Genomic DNA, 19,944 nt, shown 5'->3' on the forward strand with positions numbered 1-19,944 from the left:
AAATAGTTAAACACAAATTACATAAACACAATTGATAAAATTTAGAGTAGACCTTCCTTGAAGAACAAAACCCTACGAACATAAAATCAGAAGCTATGATTTTATGTGAAACACAAAAGTGACAAGGCTTGACACAAATGAAGATTTGTTGTCCAAAAATCTCTATTCCTAGCCTTCCTTTGAAGATGCTTGAAGCTACAACTAGGGGAATGAGATTAGAATGAGGCTGAGATTCACAAGCCTTGGATCTCCATGCAATTCAAGCTTTCTTGATGAAGATCATGGAGAAAACTAGTAATCTTGGAGCTAGAGAGAGAGTGTGTGTTCTTCTTTGGTGAGAGAAAGATGTGAGTGATCAAGTCATCAATTAACTCATTTGAACCTCTTAAATAGTATAAGATCTTCATCAGACTCAACCAATGAGATTAGAGCATTTAAATTTAAGTTTTGGAGCTAAAACAAGTAACTGTACGGACATTCCATAAAGGACCAGGCGATGCGTCGTCCTATACCAGGCAATGTGCCCAGGCGACTTATCACCAGTGCCTCTGTAATTCGGCTCCATGAGGTGTCTCAAAACATCTCCAAGTGCTCCTAAACTTTTTGGGTACTCTTATATACTCAAAATAAATATTTGGGACCCAAAAGTTTGATTTAAAAATGCCCATACTCAAATTCAACTTTCACATGTTGAGTTTTGTGAAATCATTATTGTTTTAGCACCTCTTCGATCCTAAACTATTGTACCATTTATTTAACCAATCTCAACATTACCTGTGTTAGTATGACCATTTCAAGGCCTAAAAAAATATGAGATTGCCAATTGAGTGATGACAATCTATTATTTTTAATTTAAATCTATTTCTTAGCCCTATTGCAAGATCTTTTATTTGAAATCTAGAATCAATTTTTTTTTAAATTGAGTAATCGCAATGTCACTATTACTTGCAATTACTATATCATCAATATATATAGTAGGGCTAAGAAAACACCTGAGTATTGCTTGATGAATAGAGAATGATCGTAATGTGATTGTTTGAAGCCATCTTCCAATAAAGTAGAACTAAGTTTACTAAATCATTGTCTAGAGGCTTGCTTAAGGCCATATAGACTCTTGTTTAACTTGCAAACTGGATTTGATGGAAGTGGGTCGAGAGGTGTGTAACCTTTAGGTAAGGCCATGTAAACATTCTCATGAAGATCACCATGAAGGAATGTGTTGTTGATGTCTAGTTGGTGTAAGGTCAAATTATGGATGGAAATAAGGGCAAGTAAGGTTGTGAAGGTATTGAACTTTACTATTGGTGCATAGGTTTCAATGAAATCAATGCCTGCCTATTGAGTGAAACCTTTGGAAACTAAGCTGGATTTACATCGTTCCATTTTTCCATCGGGTTTATATTTGATTCTATAAACACCTTTGCTCCCTACAGTGTTGCTTCCAAGTGGTAATGAAACAATGTCCAAGTTTGGTTGGCCTCAAGAGCATCTAATTCAGTAGCCATTGCCTTCATCCACTCAAGTATTTTGTTGTCCTTGGAAAAAAATGTTGGTTTAGATATGGTGTTAGCAGCAAGAATGGCAACTTTAAAATTGTTGGACAACCGGCTATAACTAAGAGTATTATCTAAGGGATATGTCATGGAACAAGAGGTAGTAACTAAATCACACATATAATTATTTAAGTGTGCTGGTTTGTGAATAAATCTACCTGTTCTTGTTGTATTTTCTTGTTGAGCATGATAGTCGCTGCTAGTTTTGTTGGCAGTATTAGAAATAGTGTGAGTGTAACGACCTGGATTTTCAAGACTCGATAATACAGAAATATAAATGTTTTCATTTAACAAAATGTCTCAAAAACCCGTATAAAAAAATGTTTTTAAAAAGTCGTATGGCCATAGATAACATTTAATACAAACTTATTTTATGAATAGTAAAATGAGCCTAGCTTATGAAAATAACACAACATTTCCAAAACAAAACGGCTTCCCGAAAAGGTCGGTCCACATGTACATTCGCAAGGTAGACTCCAACGCTCACTGCTCTGCCGTGCCCTTGTTCTTACCTACAACAGGAAAAAACTAGGTAAGCGAAAACGCTTAGTAAGTTCAACTTTAAAAACAAAAGCATGTAGAGAAGAAAGGTTGTCACTGACCAAGTTATTGTCCACAGATAACAATAGCTCACAAAAATTAGGGCTTTGGACCCTACGCAATCAATTTCAAGAACGTAAAAGCGTCCTGGCAAACTTATGGTCATGCCTGATAACCAATAGCAAACTATTTCCTATAAACAGATAAATCCCTGCACTCAGAAAATCCCAAAGCAAGCAAATATAATATATCACAACTATTTCATATAAACCTATAAATGCCTGCACTCAAAAAATCTCAGAGCAAGCAGATATAATATATAACAATATAATTTGAGACCAACACTTGACAATTTCCAACAATTCGGGAGTAACACACCCTCTAGCATAAATGGTAATTTGTAAGAGACAACCCAGTCTCAACAATAAGATCTAGCCATCCCCATCAAGGGTAACTATCGCGTTACCTAGGGCATCGCTACTTATCCAAGAGTAAATCCCTCATATGGGTAACCATCAAGTTACCTAGGGCATCACTACTTATCCAAGAGTGTAATCGAAGTTACACAAGTTTATAGAGACTTATATGTTAATCAGTGGTGCTGGTGAGCAGTTTCCCCTAGGGTGTTCAACCTCACTCAAACTTGGCAACCCCTAGTATCTCTAGGCACCCTCACTGAATGGACAATATTCACGGCTACTATCCGGGAATAATTTATCAGAGCACTTGCTCGGGTTCTAACCGCTCATTGATTAAGTAAGCGTGAGGGCCCCTAGGTCCCATTCATTTTGGCGCCCCTAGGTTTAAACCAGCAATCCTCACCTCTTGGAAACTCGTCGCGGTAATGAACCGGACATAAATAAAATCAAGCAGTGTGCGGGGATCATCCGTCTAGAATATGATGAATATCTACCGGTCATATTTTCTTAATCAACACCAACTAGACTAATGTCTCTAAGAAAACTTTCTATGACAGTGTATATATGTGCATGTGTCTCTATACTAACATACAATACAATAGTCGTTTCATGTTGCAGTCACACAATAGAAGTTGACTTACTTGGAGCCCTGCTCTCAACAAGATTTCACCCTCCAGTGTATAATCCGGTTATGCTTAGCCAATACTGTAGTTATCCATACAGTATACTCGGATTAATTATGGCACTTCATAATTCATTATTATTATTTTGGGCAGTTTGGTCATTTTAAAAAAAATTAATTTGTAAGGATTAATAAGGATTAATGATCCTTATTTGGTTTTAAACCCATTCAAGAAATTCATACTAAAAAATTTGAGACTAAACCCTATGTCTTAGGGAGACCTATCCTATGGTCTCGACACCTAGGCTCGGGGATCACAATAGTATTTTCCCACAATCCGCTAAAAATCTTATTCTTTAAAAGTATCTCTATTAACTCGTACTTTCACAAAGCGAATAATTATATAGAATGTTTTAGCCAGTATTATATCCAGAAAAGACTAATTAAATTCCTTAATTATTTTTCAAGAAAATAATTTCTTAATTTCCTTTTATTTTTCTTAAGGTTTTAATCTCTAAAAACTGGTTTAAGGAAATAGCCTAATTTTAACTTAATTAGGAAAACCGTTAAAAATTTCTTATCTTGACTAGTTAATTTTCCGAAGTCAATTAATCAAGTTTACTTACTAGAAAAATAATTTACTTAATTATTTTTCTCAAAATATAGGGTTTTCAACCCTCTTTTAATTTATTAACTTATTAATAAATTAAATCTTTTAATTTTAGAAAGAATAAAAATTCTTTAATAAAAATAATTCTCACTAATCTCAAAGTGGTATTTTAGGTCAAAATATATTTTCAAGACTTACCAAGTTTTTACCTTGCAAGAAGCAAAATTTAACTTTTTACCTTAAGTTCCAAAATCACATTTTTACACTAAGTGTGAAAACCCTATTTTTTTTTTCATTTTTTTAACTACATACTTTGTTAGGTCATAACTTGCCACTTATTTACTCAATTATTACCAAAATTTCCCAATTCAATTTTTGGTACACCATTTAGGTCTTTGTAAAATATTAGGTCAAAAGGAGTATTTTTTATTGGTGAAAATATTTTCCAGCAATGAAGTAAAAATGACCTTATTTTCAAATCCTTATTTTTTCAAAACTTTGGTACTTAATAACTTTCAAACCGTTCAATATTTTGTTACCAAATTTTACTGTGGAATACTAGGTTATGCCAAGAATATTTCGACAAATGTTTAGAAACAACTGGGTTCATTTGACCTATACAGTGGCTGTCCAAACTTGGTCTCAAAATTAAGAATACGAAAAAACTGTTTTTTACCTAAACTTTGAAATATCATAACTCACTCATTTCTAAACATTTTTTAGTGTTTCAAAAGCTAAATTTTATGTAATCCATCTCAAAAACATCACACTATAATTAAATTTTACAAAATCAATAAACAGTGGATGCTTTTCCCATTGGAAGTTACACCTCAAAACTTGTATTTTTGTTTTAGGGTTTTCAACAAAACCCTTGGGGATTTTGGTTCCTATTTTCAAAAATCAACACACGAGCATCATAAAAATTATAAAGCAATTACCATAGCCTTATTACATCACCAATAAGAAACTTTAAGCATTAAATATACAAAATAATGCTTAAAAATTAAAACCATACAATAACAACCATAAAAAGTAAACTTTTTACCTCTTGTTGTTCTTGCTTAAGGTTTGGATCTTTCTACTAGCTTTGGATCCTTCAAAACCTTAACCAACTCCCCCAAAAATATATATAATTAGCTATTGAAAAATATATGGTTAAAACTTTACAAAAGTCTAGTTATTTGAAACTTTATTTTAGGGAAACCCTTCCTAGACCAAAGCTTAAGCTTCCAAGCCTTCTTAGTGTTCTTGAGGTTGAAAATGAAGAGAAAAATTGAGAGAGAAGTTATTTTTAACACAAGAGAGTGAGAGAAGATTAAATGGTCAGTTGGGTGAGGGTTTGGATGAGCATTTAAATTAAAAAATATCTAAAGACTTGAGTGTTTTTACCCTTATCACTTGGTGTCATTATCCCTAATATAATTGGGATTAAAACTAAAACAATTTGGTCCACACAAATACTTATCCTCCCATGGCCGGCCATTAAATTTCTATTTATGTAATCATATATTTTTTTTTATAAAGGTTAATAAATATTTCCTAAGAAGAAAATCCAAATTGACTTTCTATAACCTTTTTTACTCATAATAAAGTTATTATATATTTTTTTTGAAAAAAAATAAAACTTAACACATAATAATTAAATTAAATGTCTATTGCATTTAATTTAATTAATCACACAATAGAATTTAACCTAAGGTCTATTCATGGAATAAAATTCCCCAATTCGGTAAAATTAAGCATTTAACACAAAATGCCCTAAAATTTCCATTTTCTCTTAGGTTTATTATTTTTGACCAAACATTAATTTTTATGAATGTATTTTATGCCCGAAATATATTTGACATATTTTTTTCATTTTATATTCCGAGATTTTTACTCGATCCGGGTTTTTGTGTCGGTCCAAGACCGAAAGTCTTATCTTGACTTTTAAATCAAAAAATTCATAATTTGGCTAGCAATAACTCATGGAAAAAATTCTAAACAAATATAATATTATTTAAAATAATATTCTTAACTCGGGGAAAAAAAATCCTGACCCGAGTCGTTTAAAGGTACCCAAAAATGCAGGACGTTACAGTGAGGATTCGCAACATTATTTTTAATAGCAGAAGGATGATGGGAGCTGCTAGATTAAGGACCTGCAATATCATTATTAATAGAAGCATGTATAATATCATAGGAGAACATAGAATCAGATTTGAGATGAGAATTTAGTTTTTGAAAGGGAAAAATATCTTCATGCAAAATGACATCCTTAGAAAAGAAAATCTGTTGAGTTTGAATATCAAGAAGATAATATTATTTCATAGTTTCTGGATATCCAATGAAAAACACATGCTCATGAACGAGGAGAAAATTTATGTCTTTGGTTGACAAGAGTAGAAGCATAAACTAAACAACCAAAGTTTCTTAAATGGGCATATTTGGCTCTTTTTATAGAGTAATTCAAAAGAGTTTTTATTTTGTAATAAACTTGATGGTGTTCTATTAAGAAGATACATAGCTGTTTTTATAATATAGCTCCAATATTTTAGGGAAATACCATATTGAAACTCTAGAGCATGTGCCACATTTAAGATATGTTGATGTTTCCATTCAATAATGGAATTTTGTTGTGGTGTGTCAACACAAGAATTATATTGAATAACACATTTTGTTGCAAAAAAAAAAAAAAAAGTCAAGCTAAGCTCTTTTTCATTGTCACTTCGAACTCCTTTAATAACAATTGAGAATTGAGTGTTTATATAAGCAAAGAAATGAGTAAGAGCAGATTGTGCATCAGACTTAGCTTTAAGAAAGTAAATCCATGTATATCATGTATGATCATCAACAATTGTCCAAAAATATTTGATGTTAGGATTAATGCCCTAAAAGCATGTAAATACATTTTATTGAATTAAAATAAAAGGACGATTTTATTATATTTGAAAGTTATAATTATTGATTGAATTAATTATATGCTAATATCAAGAAAATTCCTTATTCATTCATGAGAATATGATCTTGTATTAGTATGAGAGAATTAAGATTATATATAATGAATAAAATAGTCAGTAACATATTAAAATATGGAATCTTTAATGAATGGTTACTAGTACGGTTTGCTAAGCATACAAGATACAAGTAATCTATATTAAGATTATTGATATGGATAGACATCTTAGTAAATGTATTGTATATAATTGAGATTGTATATGACATATTATTGGATCTTTTGATTCACTCGTTAAGGTACGTTAGTATAATGAGGTTAATTACTGTTGTTTTGGAGATTCAATATGATGGATGGCTGGGAACATGAATTAAAATAATGGAATTCATACTTTCCTAACAAATCAAATATTGGTTCCCTTAAGGGTTAATTCATGAACTGAATAGGTATTGAGCTCAAATTTATAATTTGATTATAGATTAATTATTCGCTAGTGAATTAATGGTACTTAAGGATCAAGAGGTAATTAGAAGGGTAAAATGATATTTTTGACTAGCTCTAATTAACGAACCAATAAATGGAAGAAGAAACTACATTTATTCATTATATCATTGTACTATAAGAGAAAACTCTTTAAATATAATTCTATAAATACCTAGAGTGCAATTTCATATTTATAGTGGAGTAATCATGGAATTAATAAATAATATTATTAGATTAAATAGTTTAATGAATAATCTGGTTTATTGGAACTTCGTATTATAGGTCCATGGTCTGTCCAACAATGTCAAGGGTAAGGATATCAAAAGAAATATTTGTAGAGAGAATGACTTAATTGAAAATGGATTAATTTTTTAGGACAATTAAATAATTATGTGATAGTTATGTGTAATTGATTAATTATGAATTAATTATATAATTTATATTTTGAAAAACTATAATTTAAAATTAATATTAATCTTGTTTGGATTAATATATATATAGAGAGAATAATAAATATCTTATTTGGAATATGATATTTATTTATTTAATTAACAACTGATATTTTAAGATAAAGTTAACTTTGAATTAACTCATATTTATATTGGGATAAATATATTGTCTTGAAAGTTCATTAAACAAACAAATTAGAAAAATTAGGGAAACCCTAATTGATGTGGGTGACACACTCACTGTACAGTGAGTGTGTCACGCCCCACAGAGGGATTCCCCATCCTTGGGATTTTAATTTTGAATGTCAAATTATTTGTTTAATTAGTTATTTAATTTTTTTAAAATATGATTTAAATAAATAATTAAATATAAATGTCATATTAGTTTTAATTTGAATTTTATTTTTAATAAAATAAAGATGAATTAATTATATTAATTATCTTTATAAATCTGATAGTTCGATACTTGCAGATAAGGGCTTTTCATTTTAAGGAATTTTTAAGTGATTAAAAATTAGTCTATCTCTCTTTAAGAAAAGCAATAGTTCTCTCAAACCTAAAAACTATTCAACTCATTTTCTCTCAGTCAAACCTCTCTTGATCTCATGTGTTGAGTACATCTAGAGAGTAACATAAATCAACATTTTGAATCATACATGCCCCCACACGTCCTTGTGTGTTTGAGGATTGGTCTAGAAGATCAAGGTGTGAGCTTTCAGAACACTGGATAGGAAGATCGCTGATTTTATACAAAAAGATTCAAGGACACTTAATAGGCTACAAGATGAAATCCCTGATCTGTTTTGTATGTGATTTAATATTTATATATGTGTATGGTTCTAGTTGGTATTTATAATTATTAAAAAGGGTCAATATATTCCGCTGCGTACCACTGATTTGATCATTTAATACAAACATTTGAAACCTTAAATGCTTATTACTTGAAATGGATCTCAAATGTCAAAGTGTATTAAATCAAAGACAGCAAGAGACATGTTATGATTAGATGAAAAAGGAAGCTTCCTTTGTTTAGCAAAGTCACATATAGAACAATGAAAGTAATCTGATATTTTAGGAATAAAAGAGAGGGTTTTATTGAAAGTATTTGTGATGAACAAAGATGGATGGCCTAATCTGGAGTACCATTCTTTCCCATTGATACACTTATGACAATGAGTTGCGAAATGTAAAGATAAATTTGGAAATTTTTTTGCTCGAGGTAGAATAAGTTGGCAAATTTTTTAGCAATCCCAATCCTTAAAGTCTTTGTAAGTCTCTGTATAACAGAAGAATTTTAGTGAAAAGTATAGATGCTGAATTATTTTCGAGAAAATAAATTGACTAAAAAATGGTTGAGATTAAATGAAGTGACAGAGAACATGATGCAAAGTTATGTTATCAGTCAAAATAACAGTATCAGTTTTTTTAGATATTTGTATTTAAACCAGTAGGCAAGACGACAGTTTTTGCAAAAGGAATATTATCAAATGTAGAAAAAAATTAAGATCATGGCATACATGATGTGTAGCTCCATGATCTACATTCCATACTTTATAAGAGTAAAAATGATTGTTACCAAAAAGTTAAAAAAAAACAGGTGTTGCATCTGAAGTAGAGGTAGTTTTCTATTCCATTTGGTGGTTGAGTAAAGAGATCAGCTGCTGGCTAAGCAAAGCTTTGTTCGCTAAAACAGGAATTGTAGTGGAAGTGAAGTCATTTGCTAATGTTGTGTTTCCATAGGTGTGTTCTTTTCAGTGGTTTTCCTTCTGTCTCCATAGACGGGTGGAAAACCATGTAGAAAGTAGCATTTATCCACCAAGTGTCCTTGTTTGTGACAGTTAGAGCAAAATACATTTTGTTTATTATTGGTTCTTGATGTAGAAGGAGATGGAAGAGTGGAAGCGAATCAGCTGCAATAATAGAAGGATGATTATCCTAGGAACGTTGACCCTCTTCTTGTATGATCATTAAGAAAACCTTTGATAAAGAAGGAAAGGTTCTATGAGAAGAATTTTGGCATGGACTGGGTGGTATGACTCATTTAAACCAGTCAGAAATCACAGTTCATGATCTTCATTGTAGTGATCAAGAAGTTGTTACATAGCACCACATTTGTAATTCAAACATGGTCAAAACTCTTTGATTTCATCCCAAATGGTCAGTTTGTTGAAGAATGTGCTGACATCTTGATCACCTTGCTTCAAGTTATGAATAGTGTTCTAAAGCTTGAAAATTCTAGGACCGTTTCCATGATTGAAATTTTCATGGAGCTCTTTTCACATTGTCACAACATCATCAAGAAACATGATACTTTCATAAATTTCTCTAGAAACGGAATGCCAAATCCAGGACATTACCATGTTGTTGCATCAATTCCATGAGGTGTGAAGTGGGTCATCTTCATCGAGTTGAGGCAGGGTTCCATAGATGAAGGATAGATTGTTCTTGGCACCAAGGGAAACCATGATGCCTCTCTTCCAAGAATGGAAATTAGGGCGAGTCAAGATTTTGGAAACAATAACATTGCTTGGATTGTCGTCAGAATAAAGAAAATAAGAACTGGAGTAGTCATATTGAGCAGAACGATCAAGGGTATCAAGAGGGACAAATCTATTTGGAGCTGAAACATTATTTCCATTGATAAGATTTGTGTTGCTCGGAGCTATGGTTCGAGGATTGGGAACTCGTTGGTGAGGAGCGGTGGTGCCTGGGTTTGGGGCGGTGGGGCTGGAATTGGAAGTGGCATTGGCGACAGTAGCAGAGCTTCTTATTCTTGGTCGGGCCATGAGAATCTTGGAAAAATCAGTGGGTATATTTCTCTAATACCATATTAGTGTTTATGGAAGAGAGAGAAAACATGTAGAACGTGATTGATTTCATTCAATTCATTAACAACATTTACAGAAGGTCTTTATATAGACCAAGTGACCAAATGAGAAAAAGTCCAAACACGTAACTAACTAAGTTAGTTAGTGTGAACAAGTTTAACAGAATAATAAAAACTTAGATAGTTACTATTGACCACGATTTTGGCCAACGACGAATAGACGTCAAAACTATAGTAAACCTTCGAGAAAAAATACGACAGTGATAATTTTATAGTGGTTCAGCCCCAATATGTTGGTAATAGTCTAATCCACTTAGAGTTGTGATATATATATATCTAAACTTAATATCAGATGAACTTGTGTCAACTGAATTTCTTAAGTGTAAATGAAAAAAATACAAGATTTTTCTCAGAATATGAATGCTCTCTCAGGAAAATCAGAATTCCCCCTAATGATGCCATGAGCTCTTTATTTATAGGCTCGGGATTGTACAAATCAAAATCTCTCATAATCGGGATAATTCTGTTGCTCTAACCAATTTTTAATTAATAATCAAATTTAAAATACAAAAATATGTGATTTCTTTGGGATAATCTGAGAGATTCCCGCTAGGGGTACGAATAATTCTAGCTGAAGTCGTTACTGAAATTTTGTTGCAGAATCATGACCTGTCTGGTCGGCCAACTCCACTCCCTGAAGTGAAACTGGTCAGCCAAAACACCCTTCTGGTTAGGAAAAACATTTGACTGACTGGATACACTTGACTCCAAGATGACTGGTCGGCCAAAGCGCTTTACTGGTCAGTCAAAAATCATCACCGGTCGGTCAGAAATTTCACCTGGTCGGTCAAATCACTTCCAAACCAGATAAATACTTTTTATGACCAGTAATATCGCAACTCTGAATATTAATCTCAAACCTTTTGCCTTTCTTGATAACACATTTATTGACTACCATGTATTGCCACTTGTCACTTTTGATCGCCACATCATCGTATTCAAATTTTGGGGATAACATTTGCCCCTCAAGTTTATTATATTATATACTCACATAATAAACTTTTTCTCAACTGCTGATGGCATAAAAAGAAAAACTGACTTTCCACATTCTCCCGCCTTCTCAAACAAACCACAACTGAAATCTTACTAGACCACGATCATGGTAGTTACCTCTTCCCAATCGTGGGGGAGAGAATAGCAAAAAGAATTTTAAGAGTTTAAGGGTAAGTGAAAATTTCCACTCTCTTCCCTTTAAATAGACCAATAGGTGCTCACAATTCATAAAGAAAAAGGCTCACAAACGACTCATCTCTCCTTTTGGCCGAAACCTTCAAAGTTTACTCTCATTTTGGCCGAAATCTTCAAAGAACTCCAAAAAGGGCTCCAATTTCTTCAAGCACATCCAAGAATCCTTCAAGAAATCAACACCTCTTCAAGATATTCGGGTAAGTTCATCTTCCCTCTCTTCATTTGTAAGCATTTTAAGCTTTAAAATTTCACATAAAAGTTTGTTAGAACCCATATGTGCCGAAACCCTCTTCTTAGAATACACTCTTGGATTTGTGTATGAATCTTTGATGAATGATGCAATTTATGGCTGTTTTGATGTAGTTTAGGCTATGGGTAAATCAATTTTGTCTCCAATTTCATGAAAATTTGAAAAAAAATATGATTTTTCACTCTACATTGCATATTTAGGTTTATGGGTATTTGATGAACACTTCTTTCCTTAGGACCTCTTGAGCTTTTCAAATCTCACCTTTTGATCTTGATGTAGTGTCCCATAAATAGAAGAACATGTTTGTGCCCCAAGCCTTTGATATTTATGGTTTTTTCGGACCCTATAGCCAATAGGTTACCATTTTTAGCCCTCAAATTCATACGTGACTAGTAGGCTAGCCTAGCTCCTCGGAAATAGCTTATTAGGGATGCACGTGTATGGCCGATCGGCCATTTTCAGCTGTTCAAACATTTGGATACACCCAAGATGGTCAGATGCGTACATAAACGACTCGGACATGCCCAATCCACTCGGACCAGTTTCCAGCCAATCGGGACACCACGCCTCTCGCTCGGACCAGCGCCCAATCGATCGGATGCTCCCCCCTTCCACTCGGGCATCTCGCGCCAACAGCTTGGCCGTAGCCTCATCCGATCGGGGCATTCCTCCATCCGTTTGGTCACCACGCAGTCTACTTGGACACGCCACGCCATCCGCTCAGACACCACGCGGACCAATCGGGCATCACGGCATCCGCTCGGCCATCACCCAGCCGATCGGACGACACGCACACAATCTGATCAGATGCTCCCCCTTCCGCTCGGGCTTCTCGCACCAACGGCTCGTGAATGCTCCCAAGCCTTTGGGTTTGTAAAAATGATTCATGCATTTTAGGCACCAAAACAAAAAATTTCGCTTGTTACTGTTGCCCTCATACATGTTTATTCTGGGGGGTAAAAAATATTATTCCTTTGCATTTATTGATTTATGTTTATTTGGCTCACTCACCTCCCTATAATTTTTTGTAGACGAACCACTTCGACTACAGGGGAGGTGACAACCATACAAACTCTGACTCTTTAATTCCCAAGTCAAGCGACACTCCTCAAAGTAGCGACTCTTCATCCAAATCTCCTAGCAGTCGTACTCCCGAAGATCGTCTTCATCGCCTTAAGAAAATCCTTCCCCAGTTGGCTTTATACTTCCTTCATGAAGAACAGTTTCTTAATCAACAGCTTCAACATCCGCCAATGAGGGTGAAAAAATCTAATCGACTTCCTCAAGACCAAGATCCTCAAGTGGCTCGCAGAGCGACACAAAAGGTAGTGGAACGTGGTGAAGCCCAAACTGCAGCTTCTTCAAGGTCGTCGCGCCAGATCCAAAAGGCTAGCGAACCCTGGAGAAAGACTATCTAGAAATTTATAACTGAGATTCGGCAATCAGCTATTCTAAAACCAAGAAAAGATGAAGACGAAACGCCATCTTGGTTCATAGCCAAACCTTCTAAACTTAACTCCAGCATGTTCGATAAACACATTCGGGCTTCAGGCCTTGAAGGAGTAAACGTGATATGCCTGGGACCTCATCAGAGAGCTAACAACCATGGTGGACCCTATTGTGCCTGGTCCAGATACCATGTTTTTGCAGGAGCTACAATCCCATTGCACCCTTTTTTCGACCAGTAGCAGATTACTTCAATGTGTCTCCTTTCCAGATAGCTCCTAATGGAATTCAGGCATTATTTTCTTTATATATTCTCTACTTCTTCCAAGTCTGGGATCCACCCACTCCCCATGAAGTGCACTACCTCTTCGACTTTAGGACCAACCCAAGCCACAAGAATACAGGTTTTTTCCACTTCTTCCATAGGCATAAAGGGATTAAATACCTCCATGGTATCGAACATAAATCGAATTCCGAAAAATACTATACAGAGTATTTTTTTACTTCAAACATTAAGGCCAAAAACTTGGCCTTCACGCATGCAGGTCCTTTCCATCAACCTCTACCAACTAAGGAAATGTATTCTCAAGCAGAAGAACTTGCTAACATGTCTACCGAAGAGAAAAATGTCAAAGGGTTGCTCAACGTGGACAACTTTCAGCTGGTGGGGTTGTTACCAAGCAATCAAAACATCATAGAAGGTAGCACTACTAAAGAAGCGAGCGCAACCGACCAGTCAAATGCTGACACTGAAGTAATGACGGATCAATTCTCTCCTGGACCATCTCCTTACTCACGCCGACCAGGTGACCTTATTATTATGGAATGCCTTCTAGAAGACCATCATAGACGTGCCATTCCTACAAATCCTGGGAAAGGAAAGACCCTTGAGCTCCATAGAGATGTCAGCTCCTCATTTGAAGAGGAAGACGACTTTCTTGATTAAATTCTAAACTCAGGTTTTTCTGCTAATCAGTAACCATAGTTTGGTGTTTTGTTATAAATAACTTCTTTCGAGAATGATTGTATGAAATCTGTAGAGTTATGTGGTAATAGAAATTTTTTCATTTACTTATATATTGTCTCCCATTTTTACTAACAAGTCTTTTGCTTCACTCTTTTTTGCAAATCCAGATATGTTCAAACAATTCAACACTTCCTTTGCCCAAAAGAGGAAACCTGGGGAAGGTAGTAGCTCAAACCCTCCAAGAAAATTTGCGAAGACTGTACCGACCAGCCAAGGGAGATTATCTGACCAGCCTATCACCATCCCGTAGTTGACTCCTTCATCAATTCCTCCTTCTGCTAGTTTAACACTTACCCTCTCGGCTGGCTTAAGTGAGCCTCTTCGCATTGCTGGTGATATTGGAAAGGAATTGCTTGACCACACTCTACACCATGCTACAACAACTCAAACCTTTGAGTCTTTGCCCCGACTCAGTGTTGAAGTTGTCCTGCAAAGGGGTCTTGCTAAAATGATGAGTGTAAGTATTTTATAATCAAGACATCCCATTTTGTTATTAATTGTTTTTACTTTAAGTAACTTTCTGTTATCCATTTCAGTCACTTATCACTATCAGTCATGCTCAGCACAGAGCAGTAGACTATAAGGAATTGATCAAAGTCTTAAATGATCAATTGGTGGAAGCCCAAGCCAAGATTTAAACTTTAACTACATTTGAAGGGGATCTTCGATCCAAGGTCGAGCAGGTGGAGAAGACCATTGCCGAGCGGGATGGATTTCTAAGAGATTTGGCTGATGAGAACAAGAAACAAATTCAAACCAACAAGATGTTGACTGATCAGCTGGAGAAAATGACTTGCAAGAATAAGGAGCTGAAGCGAGAAAAGGAAGTCGATCTTGCTCGCTATGAGGAGATTTGTTTCAACTACTTCTACTAGGTATGGAAGTTGAACAAGCCTCTTAACCTCAAATTTCTCTCAAAGGAGGCCAGGGCAGAAGAACTTGCAAAATGTGTGGCAAAGGTCGCTGAGGAGGCAGCCAATCCTACTGGTGTTGTGCCTTTTTCTCCGGCTTTATCATTCCGACCAGAGGATGTCACCAATGCCGAGGATGGTGTTGATCAACCTGTCAACAATTTACCAGACCAGTGAATATACTTTAGCCGACCAGAGAGTCTCTTATCCGACTAGTAGACACTTATCCCAACTATCTTCTGTTGATGGTGAAATCTCGTCAACAATATAAGGTTAGAAAACTCAGACTATATTGCCAAAGGTATCTCAGAAGAAGATGGAGAAAGCTTAAATGAGCAAAAATGTAGAACTGCGATGGAGTCGAAATTGTATATTACTTAACAGCCTTAGCATACAATCAATTTTCCAACCCCCTTCCAAATGGAAGTGGAGTTTATTTTATAGTGGGCTCTAATGGCCCTGGGTACATGGTGGTCCAGGGGACCAGATGGTACATGAGTACACTAATAGGAGAGTGGTTCTAGGGGTAGTGGTGTCGGCTCTAGTACATGGTCAGAGTTTGTGGGAGCACCTCAGCTTTTGTACCCGGTCATGACTCCACTACTTGGTCGTACGAATGTCAGAGGCGTGGTACCAGGTGTAGTGGCACTGGTGGTCCTGATGCATGGTTAGAGAGATGCACAAAGTGCCTCCACCATTGGTACTAACTTGTACCATCGCTGCGTTTATGGGATGGATGTTCAGAGCTACGCCTCTTAACTCCTCATCCTCGGATAACCAGTTTTCATACGCATGCCTTGCATCTAAAGGTTGCTCTCGTGTAGCCATGAGCGAGATAAGCGTGCGGGAGTCGGGCCCCGCTGGTGACACCTTCCTTAGAAAATAGAGAAGAGCCTCATCAGCGGGGCACATGCATACACAATGGAGGCGCATCCTGCGAGACGGTGCGTGTGGCCCAGGCATGGCCGAGACATGGCCTCGGGGGTCATACGGGCCCCCCACGAGATGCTGAGAGGGTGGCACGGCCTTGCGTGGGCGCGCAGAGATGACGGGCCTCGCGCCTGGGCATGGGTCTCGCATGGCCGGGGTGAGGCACTGAGACGATGGGCCTCGCGTGACCGAGGCTGAGCGCGAGGCGGGGAGATGATGGGCCTCGTGCCTGGGCACGGGCCTCGCATGTACGGGGCGAGGCACTGAGATGTTGGGCCTCGCGTGTCCGAGGCTGAGCGCGAGGCGGGGAGATGACAGGCCTCGCGTATGGGCACGGGCCTCGCATGGCCGGGGCGAGGCACTGAAACGTTAGGCCTCGCGTGGCCGAGGCTAAGCGCGAGGCAGGGAGATGACGGGCCTCGCACGGCCAGGGCGAGGCGCTGAGACGTTGGGTCTCGCGTGGCCGAGGCTGAGCACGAGGCGGGGAGATGACGGGCCTCGCGTCTGGCACGGGCCTTGCATGGCCGGGGCGAGGCGCTGAGACGTTGGGCCTCCCGTGGCCGAGGCTGAGCGCGAGGTGGGGAGATGAGGGGCCTCGCGACTAGCACGGGCCTTGCATGGCTGGGGCGAGGCGCTGAGATGTTGGGCCTCGCGTGGCCGAGGCTGAGCGCGAGGCGGGGAGATGACGGGCCTCGCGTCTGGCACGGGCCTCGCATGGCCGGGGCGATGCTCTGAGACGTTGGGCCTCGCGTGGGCGTGTTGAGAGCTCGCCGAGGCCTCGCGTGACCCCTCGGATCTCTTGGTACATCTTTACTAAGTCTTCCAACGAGACACAGGCTGAAGGAAAAGTATTGGGTGGCTCGGATTTCCTGAGGCTAATGAGGGTCGACCTCCATATTTTCCCTTGGTGGAATTTGAGCACCCACAACTTGTATTCCAACCATGGACTTAGAGATTTTTTCTTTTTGGTGGATTTTTGGCATCCACATCTTCTTATTATATTTTTCTCATATGGCCGAGCTGTTGGCATGTATATTTTATTTTTTAGACTTAAAATATTTACAAGTTTTTTGTGGAAAGCCACTCTGATATATGCCTTATATTTTCACATGAGTACTTAGTTTTCTAACTTAGAAATTCTAAACATTTCATAAGTTGCTACTAAGTATACTTTCTCACAATCTTATTGCTCTAACATTTTATGAGCATAATGTTTTGTTTACACACAAATATCTGCTCTTAACTTAAAATTTTGAAAATTCCAAGTTGCTTAAGCTTTGTCAAACAAGTTAGCTTAATGGCCTTTTTTGACTTCAAAAATTTACAAGTCAGCCTAAAAACAAGTGTCTTTACTCGTGCTCTTATTGCCTGTGTTGAATTACATACCATTATACCCTATGTGCCCCCCAAGTGATTGAGGGTTAAAAAATCCTTGGTCACTTGCTACTTGACCGAATTTGTTCGAGCAGTTATTACTCGTGAAACACATCGAATATAAAGAAGATATTTGAGCAGTTAAATACTGCAAAAATATTCGACTAGTTAAATATTGGTAATTTACGTGATGGATACTGACCAGTTGAGCACTACTCGGTTTTTTCCTCTCATAATTTTTTTTTTAAATGTACTAACAGTTGAACACTGCCAAAGTAAAAATAATCAACACATATGCATAATTTGTACCAAGATTCGACCGCGATGCGCGTGATCTCTTTTATTACTCGTAAATAATAAGGACAAAGCATGTCTAATCACGAGTTTCAAACAAACTAAAATTGTTTCAAAAATAAAATGATTGGTCAGCAAATATCCAGATCACAAACAAACTTAAATAACAAGTTAAACACTTGAAACTAAGCTACCGCTCGTAAGCAATATTCATTGATAATACTTCCTCAAGTGCTCGCCATTCCAATAATTCCTGATCAGCTCTCCATTTAGTGGAGAAAGTTTGTAAGTCTCAGGTGGCAAGACTTGCTCAATCTAATGCGATCCCTCCCAGTTTGGTCCTAGCACTCCAGCTGCTGGGTATTTGACGAACACTTTTCTAAGGACCAAATCTCTGACCTGGAATTTCCGATCTCTAACTCTGGACTTAAAATAGCGGGCCACTTTTTGCTGATGGGCAGCAACTCTCAAGCTTGCTTTTTCTCGTTTTTCTTCAACAAAGTTCAAAGATTCAGCTAACAACTGGTGATTCTCCTTCTGGTCATACGTGCTTCTCCGATGGGATGGTGGGTCGACCTCGACAGGCAACATGGCTTCATATCCATATGCCAAGGAAAAAGGATTATGACCAGTTGTTGTCCGGGCAGTAGTTCTGTACGACCAAAGAACCTCTGGAAATTCTTCTGCCCAAGCACCCTTAACTTGTTCTAGACGCTTTTTTAGAGTATCCTTTAAAGTTTTATTCATGGCTTCAACTTTCCCATTGGCTTGTGGATGAGCTACCGAGGAGAAACTTTTTATAATGCCATGTCTAGTGAAAAAAATCAGTAAACAAGTCACTATCGAATTGAGTGCCATTTTCAGAGACTTTCTTCTTGGGCAGACCATAGCGACATATTATATTCTTAACCCCAAAATATAACACTTTCTTCGAGGTGATTGTTGATAGTGGTTCAGCTTCGGTCCACTTAGTGAAATAATCCACAGCAACTACCGCGAACTGCACCCCTCCTTTTCCTTTGCGTAGCCTCCCGATCAAATCAATTTCCCACACTGCAAAAGGCCATGGACTCTTCATCTGCTTCAAGACATTCGGAGGCACCCTGGGTATTTTAGAAAATCTCTGGCATTTATCACACTTCTTCACGTACTCCGTGGAATCTTCATTCATTGTAGGCCAAAAAAACCCTTGCCGCAAAATCTTTTTGGAGAGACTTTGCCCCCCAGCATGATCTCTGCAGAATCCCTCGTGCACTTCGATCAGTAAGTTTTTTGACTGGTCGGGTGTTATGCATCTAAGTAGTGGCATAGAGTACCCTCTTCTATATAATACCCCATCCATCATAATATACCTAGCAACTTGCCTCATAATCTTCTTGGCTTCATTACAATTATTTGGTAAGACTCCTTGCTCAAGGTAAGCAATGATGGGTGTCATCCAAGTGTTAGCTAATGTGATGGGCATGGCTTCCTGCTCATTAATACTTGGCTCTGCCAAGTAATCTACTGGTACTATGTTCAAAGTTTCAGCATCTTTTGCACTAGCCCATTTAGCCAAAGTGTCTGCATTGGAGTTCTGCTCTCATGGTACTAGCTTGACTGTATATTCCTCGAATTGTGCTAGCAAGTCCTTGGCTTTATTCAAGTATGCCACCATGTGCAAACCTCTTGTCTGGTATTCCCCTAAAATTTGGTAGACCACCAACTGGGAATCGCTGTTTATTTCGACCGACCGGGCATGAACATCTCTAGCCAGTCGCAATCCTGCGAGGAGGGCTTCATACTCTGCCTCATTATTAGAAGCATTAAATATGAACCTCAACACACAATGAATTCAATGTTGCTCAGCTGTGATCAATATAATTCCCGCTCCTGAATGATGTTCATTTGACGACCCATCAACAAAAAGTTGCCAAGTAGGAAAATTCTCTCTCTGCCCAGTCGCATTTTCTTGCCGGTAGGGAAGATGAGGAATCCCAGTGCATTCAGCAATGAAATCCACCAAAGCCTGCCCTTTAATGGCGGA

The sequence above is a fragment of the Humulus lupulus genome, chromosome 1 (genome assembly GCF_963169125.1).
Source record: "Humulus lupulus chromosome 1, drHumLupu1.1, whole genome shotgun sequence".
Classification (NCBI taxonomy): Eukaryota; Viridiplantae; Streptophyta; class Magnoliopsida; order Rosales; family Cannabaceae; genus Humulus; species Humulus lupulus.